Below are 8,942 nucleotides of genomic sequence, written 5' to 3' on the forward strand. Positions count from 1 at the left end.
AATTGTTTTTGTAGCGTACACAGCCTACCTTCATATAGAAATTATAACTTATTATTATTAAAATCTTTGTAAATTCGTTGTAATATTTATTAAAATTACTACAACTCTTTATTGGTGACCCTGAACGAAGTTTTTTGAACCTGCAGCAAAAACCAACCTGAGTCCAACCCTATAACCCGACCGTTAACAACCACATCACTCCAGACAACAGCATAACAACAGCCCAGTTGTCCCAGACCCCTTCCAGTTGCCCCAATCAAGTTATCCCAATCCCTTCGCTGCTACTACTGCGTTTGAAAACTGCTTTGCAGCCCCTACTAGCGACCCGTTATATTTTTCCTTTGGATTTGTGAAGGACGGTTTGTGTAAGGCTTTAGTTATTCTTTCTTAACTAAGATAATTTAAACAAAAAAGCAGCGAATTACATTCTATATTCTTTATCAATTGTCATATTTGACATCCAACAGTTTTATTTTCATTATTAATATAATTTTTTACAATGGTGGATGCTACTATCGGCGACAATTTTGAATGAACATTACTACGAAATTTACTTTATCGCCTTTTTGGACTTCAAATCCAGCAGTGTGGTTTACGATTATTGAATCACAATTCGTTTTGTCACGGCTGCAAAACGATAAAACAAAATATCATTTAGTTCTAACTCATCTACCAAACGATGTCATCACATTAATTTTAGGCGTTATTCAAAATCCCCCGGTAGATAATTTGTATTTGTCATTCAAAAAAATTTTGATTGACAGACTTTCTTTGAGTGAAGAAAGACGTCTCGATAACTTACTGTCAAATTCTCAAATGGGTGATCAAAAGCTGTCAGAATTTTATAGATCAATGTTGGCTACTGCCGGCGGTTCACAGGTAGTCAGCAGAGAATTGCTATTGAGGCTTTGGCAAAAAAGAATTCCGAAGGTGATATCAGTTGCTTTGTTATCTTCTGGCAAAAATGATGTTGCTGACCTTTTGTCAATTGCGGACAAAATATGGAAAGCTCTGCAACTTTCACCCAATCCAAGTTACATTCCCGAAATTCATAAAATTTCGTCTAATTCCTCTCTCGCGACTCGTTCCCAAGCATCTCTTCCAAGATATAACAGCATCTCTTCAAAACCTTTTAGTCACTATTCAAGCCTTATCCCAACGACTTTCGTCTCTAGAGGATAAAATGTCTTTAGTAAATTTCAAACGTGATGACAATAATATACCCCCCCAATGCTGTCGTAGTTGCCATCACTCCAGAAGTAGATCGCGCTCCTCATCCCAATATTCGTGTGGTAGGTCAAATTCCTCTGCGCCTTCTAATATATGTTGGTATCACCATAAATTCGCTGATAGGGCGGAGAAATGCCAAGGATCTTGGTGTAAATTTTTCACATCGTTCAACAATAAAACAAATAATTTGTCCCACCAAAAAAAACTAATACCCAGTTTCAATAGAAAACCATCTTTTTCCAAATTCAAAATTTCGCCAAAATGGCAATCCCAATTTTCGATCAATCCTACAAGTTCGCGTCTTTTCATTTTCGACAACCAAAAAATCTAAATTTTTTAATTGACACTGGAGCCGATGTTTCTGTATTACCTTTTAAATTTTATTCAAATCGAAAACAAGATACCATCTCTTTGCTTTCCGCTGCCAATGGTACAATAATTAAAACCTACGGCAAAAAACAACTAACAGTTTCATTAAATCTAAGAAGGAATTTTCCTTTCATTTTTACCATCGCCAATGTTAAAAACCCAATCATTGGCGCTGATTTCCTTCATAAATTCAATCTTTTAGTTGATATTGTATTGGTACTGATTATGGAAGAAATATATATATCGATGAATTAAAGTTCTTCTCAGGGTTCAATTGTGGATTTAGTTCAAAAGACCAACTTAATTTTTAAAATAATAATAATAATAATAATAATAATAATATTTATTGATCACAATGTACTACACTTCAGAATAAACAACTAAAATTGGTTTCCAATAAACAACTGATCAATCTTATGGTGAGATTCAATATATATTGTTCTTCCACCTCACCATAAAGTATATAAAGAGAAAAAAAAACAGTATAGCGTGTTAAATATAAAAAAAAAGAATCGCGACAACGGTATAAAGCTATAAACAAAACAAGAGTTTTAACTACTAAGTTTTAACATATAATACTTAGGTGAATACTACCAAAGGCCACAACAAGTCGTTATCGATACCATGTCAGTACTCAAAAGGGTTCCCCAGAAATTAAGAACAAATTTAGGTAGAACAAAAAGATTACAAAAACATTCAAACGCAAAAGCAAGATCTGTGACTATTAAGAGATTTACAGGTATTGCGAACACTGCTGCCCAAACAGAAAATCAGCATATGGTAAACAGAAAATCAGCATATGGTATATCAGCATAAAATCAGGTATGGTAGTATGTCATTCTCCTCCACAAAGGAGACCATTTGTTCATAAAGAATTTTTTCTGCAACCTTTGCTAATACTGGCAGAATACTAATGGGTCTCAGGTCGCTAAGTACCGTAGGTTTAGAGATTTTGGAAAGCGGTTTTATTACGGCTTTCTTCCATGTCATTGGAAAAACACATGTTTCGATGCACGCATTTATAGTATCGCGAATATAAGGTAATATATGTGGACAGCACAATTTTAAGCATTTCATATTGAGACGATCATGACCAAGCGCATTGCTCTTAATTGAATTAATTGCACGCTCCACATCCATATCCTCCACCACGCGAAAGCCAAAAGACAAGTTATTCCGTTTGTTGGAATTATAAAAGTTGACCAGTTCTAAGTCAGGAACACCTCCCCCCGATACCGCTGCAATAAAGTAATTATTGATATCATTGGGTGACCCAAGGTGAGGTAGAACTGACATGTTTTTTCTTTTAAATATTCCCGTATTTCGCAGTGCTTTCCAACAATCATTTGTGATGTTCAATTGCGACTCAAAATATGCCCTGCGCTCATGAATAATCGAGGTATTAACTAAATTACGTGCCGATTTGTAATATTCCCACTTCGCTTCTGATCTGTTATTACGGTAGTTATTGTACGCCTTGTCGCGCAGTTTTTGCATATGCTTTATTGTATCTGTGATCCACGGGCACGGGGTACGTGACTTCTTGATTAATTTAAGGGGAACATGTACGTCAAGAACGGCCAAAACGAGCTGAGTTAAAAAGTCGGCTTTGATGTTTGCGTTGTCTAAATCGAAAATATGGAAGAATGGCATTCGATACAGGTCCATCAAAAATGAATCATAATCCAGATCTCGATATGACCTAGTTACAAAATGGGGATCAGGTTCGGTGTTGGTAGTAATTCTCAGTTTACAAAAAACCATATCATGATCTGACATACCATGCACCTCATACACACCGCTGTCCTCCACTAAATTAGTATTAGAAATAAATATTAAATCCAATAAAGTAGCAGACCGCGCTGCACTTCGTGTAGGGTCAACAATTAGCTGCTTCAAATCAAAGGGTTCCACCATGTCCATTAATGCGGTGGTTGAAACATGATTACATTTCAAAATATCAATATTTAAGTCACCAGTTAAGATGACTGTATCCGCCATTGGAAATAAATTTGAGAGTGTGGATTCTAATTCATTCAGAAAAACCCTATAGTTCAAATTCGGTGGTCTATAAACTGTACCGACGGCAAAACTAATACCCCGTGCTCGGAAGGAAACCCACAGCTGCTCAATTTCATCTGACGTATCAAGGACTCTCGATTTTATATTTTGTTTAATGTATGCCGCCACCCCTCCTCCTCTACCATTTCTATCCCTTCGGATTAAAGTGTAGACATCAATAGTAATATCAATCGACGGAATCGCGTCTGACAACCACGTTTCACTTAACATAAATATATCGTAACGTAAATTATATATAAGGGATTTGAAGTCATTAAAACAGGGAAGCAGTGCTCTTACATTTAAATGGCCAACCGAAAACATGATATCAAGGAAGCCCCTCGAATAACCGGCAATCGACAACAAGAGAGTGAGAACCCAATTGGTAGTACCCACAATAAAAAACTAAAAATAATATTCTATTATAACTGTAAATATATAACTGTAAATAATAACTGAATAAATAGGGCCGTTAACGTCAATCGATTAGAAAGACCGTCTTTCAAAAAATCGATTATGTAAATTAAATTAGACGGATTAGTAACGTTTTCACGTTCGAAAATTGTTTAATTTTTGCAATAATTAATGTGAAACTTTAAAATTCCCCACCCCTGATTCTTTGTGACGTTTTAAGTAAGAAGAAAGAAATCACAGACGTGATTTCTCTGCCGTTTTCTTCTGTTTTCGTCTAGCGCATAAGATTCGTAGCATTGTCTCTCTCCAGGAATTTTATTGATTTTTATATGCTCCAATCATACGCTCAAATTTGAGTGACGCGCTACTGAATTCGCGGCCTGTAATTTCAAACTTTATTATTTTTTTTTTGGAAAAACTAAGCCTCAGAATCAAAAATTAAAAAATATGGGGTCAATCAATTTTAAAAAACTTTCGAATGAGCCAATAAAAAAAAAATAGTTAACGGCCCTATTGTTTAATTATTAATACGGGCTTAAATTTTATATCATGTGATGTTGTTAACTCGGACTGAATATTCTAAATCAAAATTAGATTCTCAAAAAATTTAATTTGTTAATGAACCAAAAAAAAATGAATTAAAGACTTATCTTAATTAGAATTTGTTTCTCCTTCAAACAATGGTTACTATGGACGCCTTTTATATCTCAACTTAAATCCTTGGTGATTTCACACGTTGGCGCTAGGTGTTCAATTCCAAATCGGTCGTATTAATTTTATTCTTCCTTTTTGTATCCTGATTATTGTCTCAGTTAATGTTTTAAAGGTTCACGAATTTTTAATACACTTGATTAAATTAGTCTTTTTTTTTAAGTTCTAGTTTTTTTTTTATATTTAAACTCACATTAAGATATTTCTTCTTCTCCTTCACTCGGGTTATGTTCTTGTTTTTAGTCTCTTTTCATTGTCGAATGCGTTAACAACAAAACGATGCTTTGTCTTCAACGTTTCAACTCTGATTGTTTGTTATTTTTTTAAGCGTCGGTTCTTCAATTTTTTTATCAAAATGCATAGCGACTAAGTTCTGGCAATCTTAGATTATTCCAAAAATAATTCAAATTTATTTTTACAAGATACGTCAAAAGATAATTTATGTAGAATTTCGGAATGACAAACAATGTCAATCAAAATATTTTAAATATGTTTTCCTTTTTGTTTTTCCAAAAATGATGGTTATCGATGATATTGTATCGATTTGTTGTTTAAATTTCTTCAATTTCAGGAACAATATGGTTTTAAATAAGTCTTTATCATTATCGGTAAATTTTGAAAATAAGATTTTGGAATGGATATGGATCAGATATTCGTATCAGTCTGAATTACTACAATAATAAAAACAAGCGATTAGTTGATTCAACAACAAAATTATTTTCAATCGGTTCCCTTACCACATATTCAAGATTTTAACCTCCATTTACATGGATGTAAAAATTTTTCAAAAATAGACTTGGTGAGGGCTTATCATCAGACACCTATAGAAGAAGAAGACATCCCCAAAACCGCAATAACAACACCTTTCGGTTTCGATTTATTAACGAAGTGCTTTCTGGGCTGCATTTCCTCTTTGTTTACCTAGACGACATCCTCGTTGCCAGTAAAAGCGAGGAAGAGCATTACAAACATTTAGAACAATCAACCTTCGAAATGTGTATTTGGTGTAACTTCTCTAAAACTAACTCTAAATTTTCTAAGTCATCAAATTTCTGCCGAAGGAATCCGACCTTCTCAGTCCAGGATTACCGCAATTTCGGAATTTCCAACTCCAACAACATTGAAACAATTGCAAAGGTTCCTAACATTTCCAACATTTTGGGTCCTCTACATTTCTGTATTTATCGAATACCCTATATTCCAAAAAACAGAAATTAATATCAACTTGGTCGACATTTCTTTTACAACATCTAAAAATGAACTAGCTAAATCTGCCATCCTTGTTCATCCATCACCCCAAGTTATGCTTTCTTTAACAACGGATGCCTCAAATAGTGCCATGGGAGCAGTTCTTGCTCAAACTTCAGACAACGAAACACGACCTTTAGCTTTCTTTTCTAAAAAATTAACTCCAAGCCAGATTAATTATTCTACTTTTGACAGAAAACTTCTAGCAATTTATTCCGCGATAAAGTTCTTTAAACATTTTCTGCATGGAAATCAATTCGTTGTTTTCACTGATCACAAACCTTTAATTAATTCAATATTTTCAAAAACTCCTCGACAAATTCGTTATCTGAGTTATATCACCCAGTTCACATCTGAACTTAAATATATTAAAGGAGATTCGAACGTTGTGGCAGATACTTTGTCACGCATCAATGTTGAATCCCTTAATTCCGATTATCCAGATTTAAAATCTATTAAAATTGCTCAAGACCAGGATATACAATTAAAGCACTTACTCGATAAACAATTTTCCAACAAACATTTACGCAATTTTCATTTATCTCAGCAAAAAATTGAAGAATCAGATTTTAAACTTTGGTGCGAAATATCTTCACCATTGCCAAGAATTTACGTGCCAGATAAATTTAGAAAAATCATTTACCAGAAATTTCACAATATTTCACATTCCGGAATACGTGCAACTGTTCATAACCTTAAATCCCGTTTCTATTGGCCACATATGCCAAAAGATATTCAGTGGTGGACAAAGACAAGGCTCGTTGGCATGGTAAGCCAACGAGCCAAAGTGAACAAATATACAAAATAACTTATCCAAAAAATCCCTATACCAAGTGGCAGATTTGATCACGTTCATATCGACTTAGTTGGCCCTCTTACACCTTCTAAAGACTATACGTACTTACTCACTGCAATTGACCGGTTCACTCGCTGGCCAGAAGCTTTTCCGCTCAAAAATATCGCCGCTTCAACGATAGCCGATACTCTCTTTCGAAATTATTTCTCTAGGTTCGGAATACCTCACACCATCACGCATGACCAAGGTTGACAGTTTGAATCTTCGTTATTTTTGAAGTTTAACAACATTTTAGGTACTCGCCAGATTCGCACATCCTCTTTCCATCCATAAAGTAATGGCATTTTGGAGAGATTCCATCGAACTCTCAAAACAGCCTTAATTGCCAAAGGTAGCAAGAGCAACTGGTATGACGATCTTGCCGTCGTTCTTTTAGACCTCAGATCTTCCCTTAACCCTTAAAGGCTGGCGTATAAAATGCGCCAAACGAAAAAAAAGTATCACGGCAGCCGTGATTTTTAAGATGGGCGACAAGGAGTACACATCTAACCTATCCCCCACTTCCTCCCATCATATATCATCCGATCGTGAAGCGCTAGGGCTAGTCGATTTCCTAATTTCATTTATTATTGAACTACAGTTCTGTTTTGGCGCACTTTGTACGCCGCTTGTGCTACAATGTCTAACCACGAAATTGTTCATCCAGAGCGGTTCCAATTAGTTTTACAAGAACTTACTAACGAACAAGAGGACAGTGACAACAACAATGCATCGGATAATGATGGTGAGAAGTATATCGACGAAAGTGACCATCTACCAGACTCGGAAATTGACGCCAATGACGTTCACGAAGAAGACACCGATGATTCACCGGACACCGATAGAATAATGAGAAAATAATGAATCTAATTATTTTATAAAAACTATTTACAAAACGAAGACTGTAAAAGGCCGAAAAATCAAGGAAGTTTCAGAAATTCACAAATGGAAGAAAACTCTGTACAAAAGTAAATTTTCAAAGATATCTCGTAAAAACATTTTACGCAATGTGGGGCCGTTTTCTAAAAATTGTGACGATGTGAATGACGAGATCTCAGTCGAGATTCTCCAAGATCATCAACACAGATATGATTGATATAATCGTGAAATATACAAATTCATACATAAGAAGATTGAGACCGGAAGCCTTTGCCGGAAATAATAAACAAAACATAAGTGAAACAACGAGGGATGAAATGATGGCGTTTATAGGTATTCTATACTTATTAGGGATCAAAAAGATGTCAAAAGTCTACTTCGGGAGGCCTAGATTAGTGATGGCACAGGAATAGAGATTTTACAAGGCATAATGGGAATAAATAGGTTCAAATTCCTCATAAGGTCCATTAGATTTGAAGATAAAAGCACAAGAAATGAACGAAAGAAAATCAATAAACTAGCTCCAGTAAGGGAGTTTTTCGATTTGTTTGTTGAGAACTGTAAACAGTTCTATACGCCTAGTGAAGAGTTGACGATTGATGAAAAATTGGAGCCATATCGTGGTAGATGTTCATTCATCCAATATATACCGAGTAAGCCAGCCAAATATGACTTGAAAATTTTTGCGCTCACAGACACAAAAACATTTTATACGCTAGATCTCGAAATTAATTGTGGAACCCAGCCCGGCCTTTATCTTGTAAGAAACAGCGCTATAGATATAGTTGACCGTTTGATCTCCTCGTGGAAAGGAACAAACCGAAATTTGACAACCGATAATTGGTACACCAGTTTGCCATTAGCAAAGTTTCTTCTGAATAATGGTATAACCTTGGTTGGAACTTTAAGATCCAATAAGAAAGAAATACCTCTTGAATTCTTGCCTTCGAAGATCAGAGAAATAGGTAAGAAACTAAAAAAAACAAGTGTGTGGTTCTAATTAGCACTATGCACGATTATGCTGAAGTTGATGATATTTCAAGCAAACCAAATATTATTTTGAAATTCAATAAACATAAAGGTGGAGTAGATGTGGTGGATCAACTCTGCGCTAATTATACCGTTGCTAGAAAAACGCACAGATGGCCATTCGCTATCAATTTCTTGCTGCTGAACATCGCTGGAATAAACGCGC

The 8,942-nt window shown here is 35.2% G+C and overlaps 1 long non-coding RNA gene across 3 annotated transcripts; it reads right to left on the reverse strand.

The window, feature by feature from the left end:
• Positions 1-415: 415 nt before the first annotated feature.
• Positions 416-1,911, reverse strand: LOC139432166 (uncharacterized). Of its 3 annotated transcripts, none has more exons than XR_011642031.1 (3): positions 1,601-1,897; positions 1,224-1,517; positions 416-1,171 (listed from the first exon to the last, which is right to left on the reverse strand). It is a non-coding gene; the product is annotated as an uncharacterized lncRNA (long non-coding RNA). The 3 variants fall into 3 exon arrangements; XR_011642030.1 differs by having other exon boundaries at positions 1,224-1,531; XR_011642029.1 differs by having other exon boundaries at positions 1,224-1,911.
• Positions 1,912-8,942: the final 7,031 nt, after the last annotated feature.

The sequence above is a fragment of the Onthophagus taurus genome, chromosome 11 (genome assembly GCF_036711975.1).
Source record: "Onthophagus taurus isolate NC chromosome 11, IU_Otau_3.0, whole genome shotgun sequence".
Taxonomy (NCBI): Eukaryota; Metazoa; Arthropoda; class Insecta; order Coleoptera; family Scarabaeidae; genus Onthophagus; species Onthophagus taurus.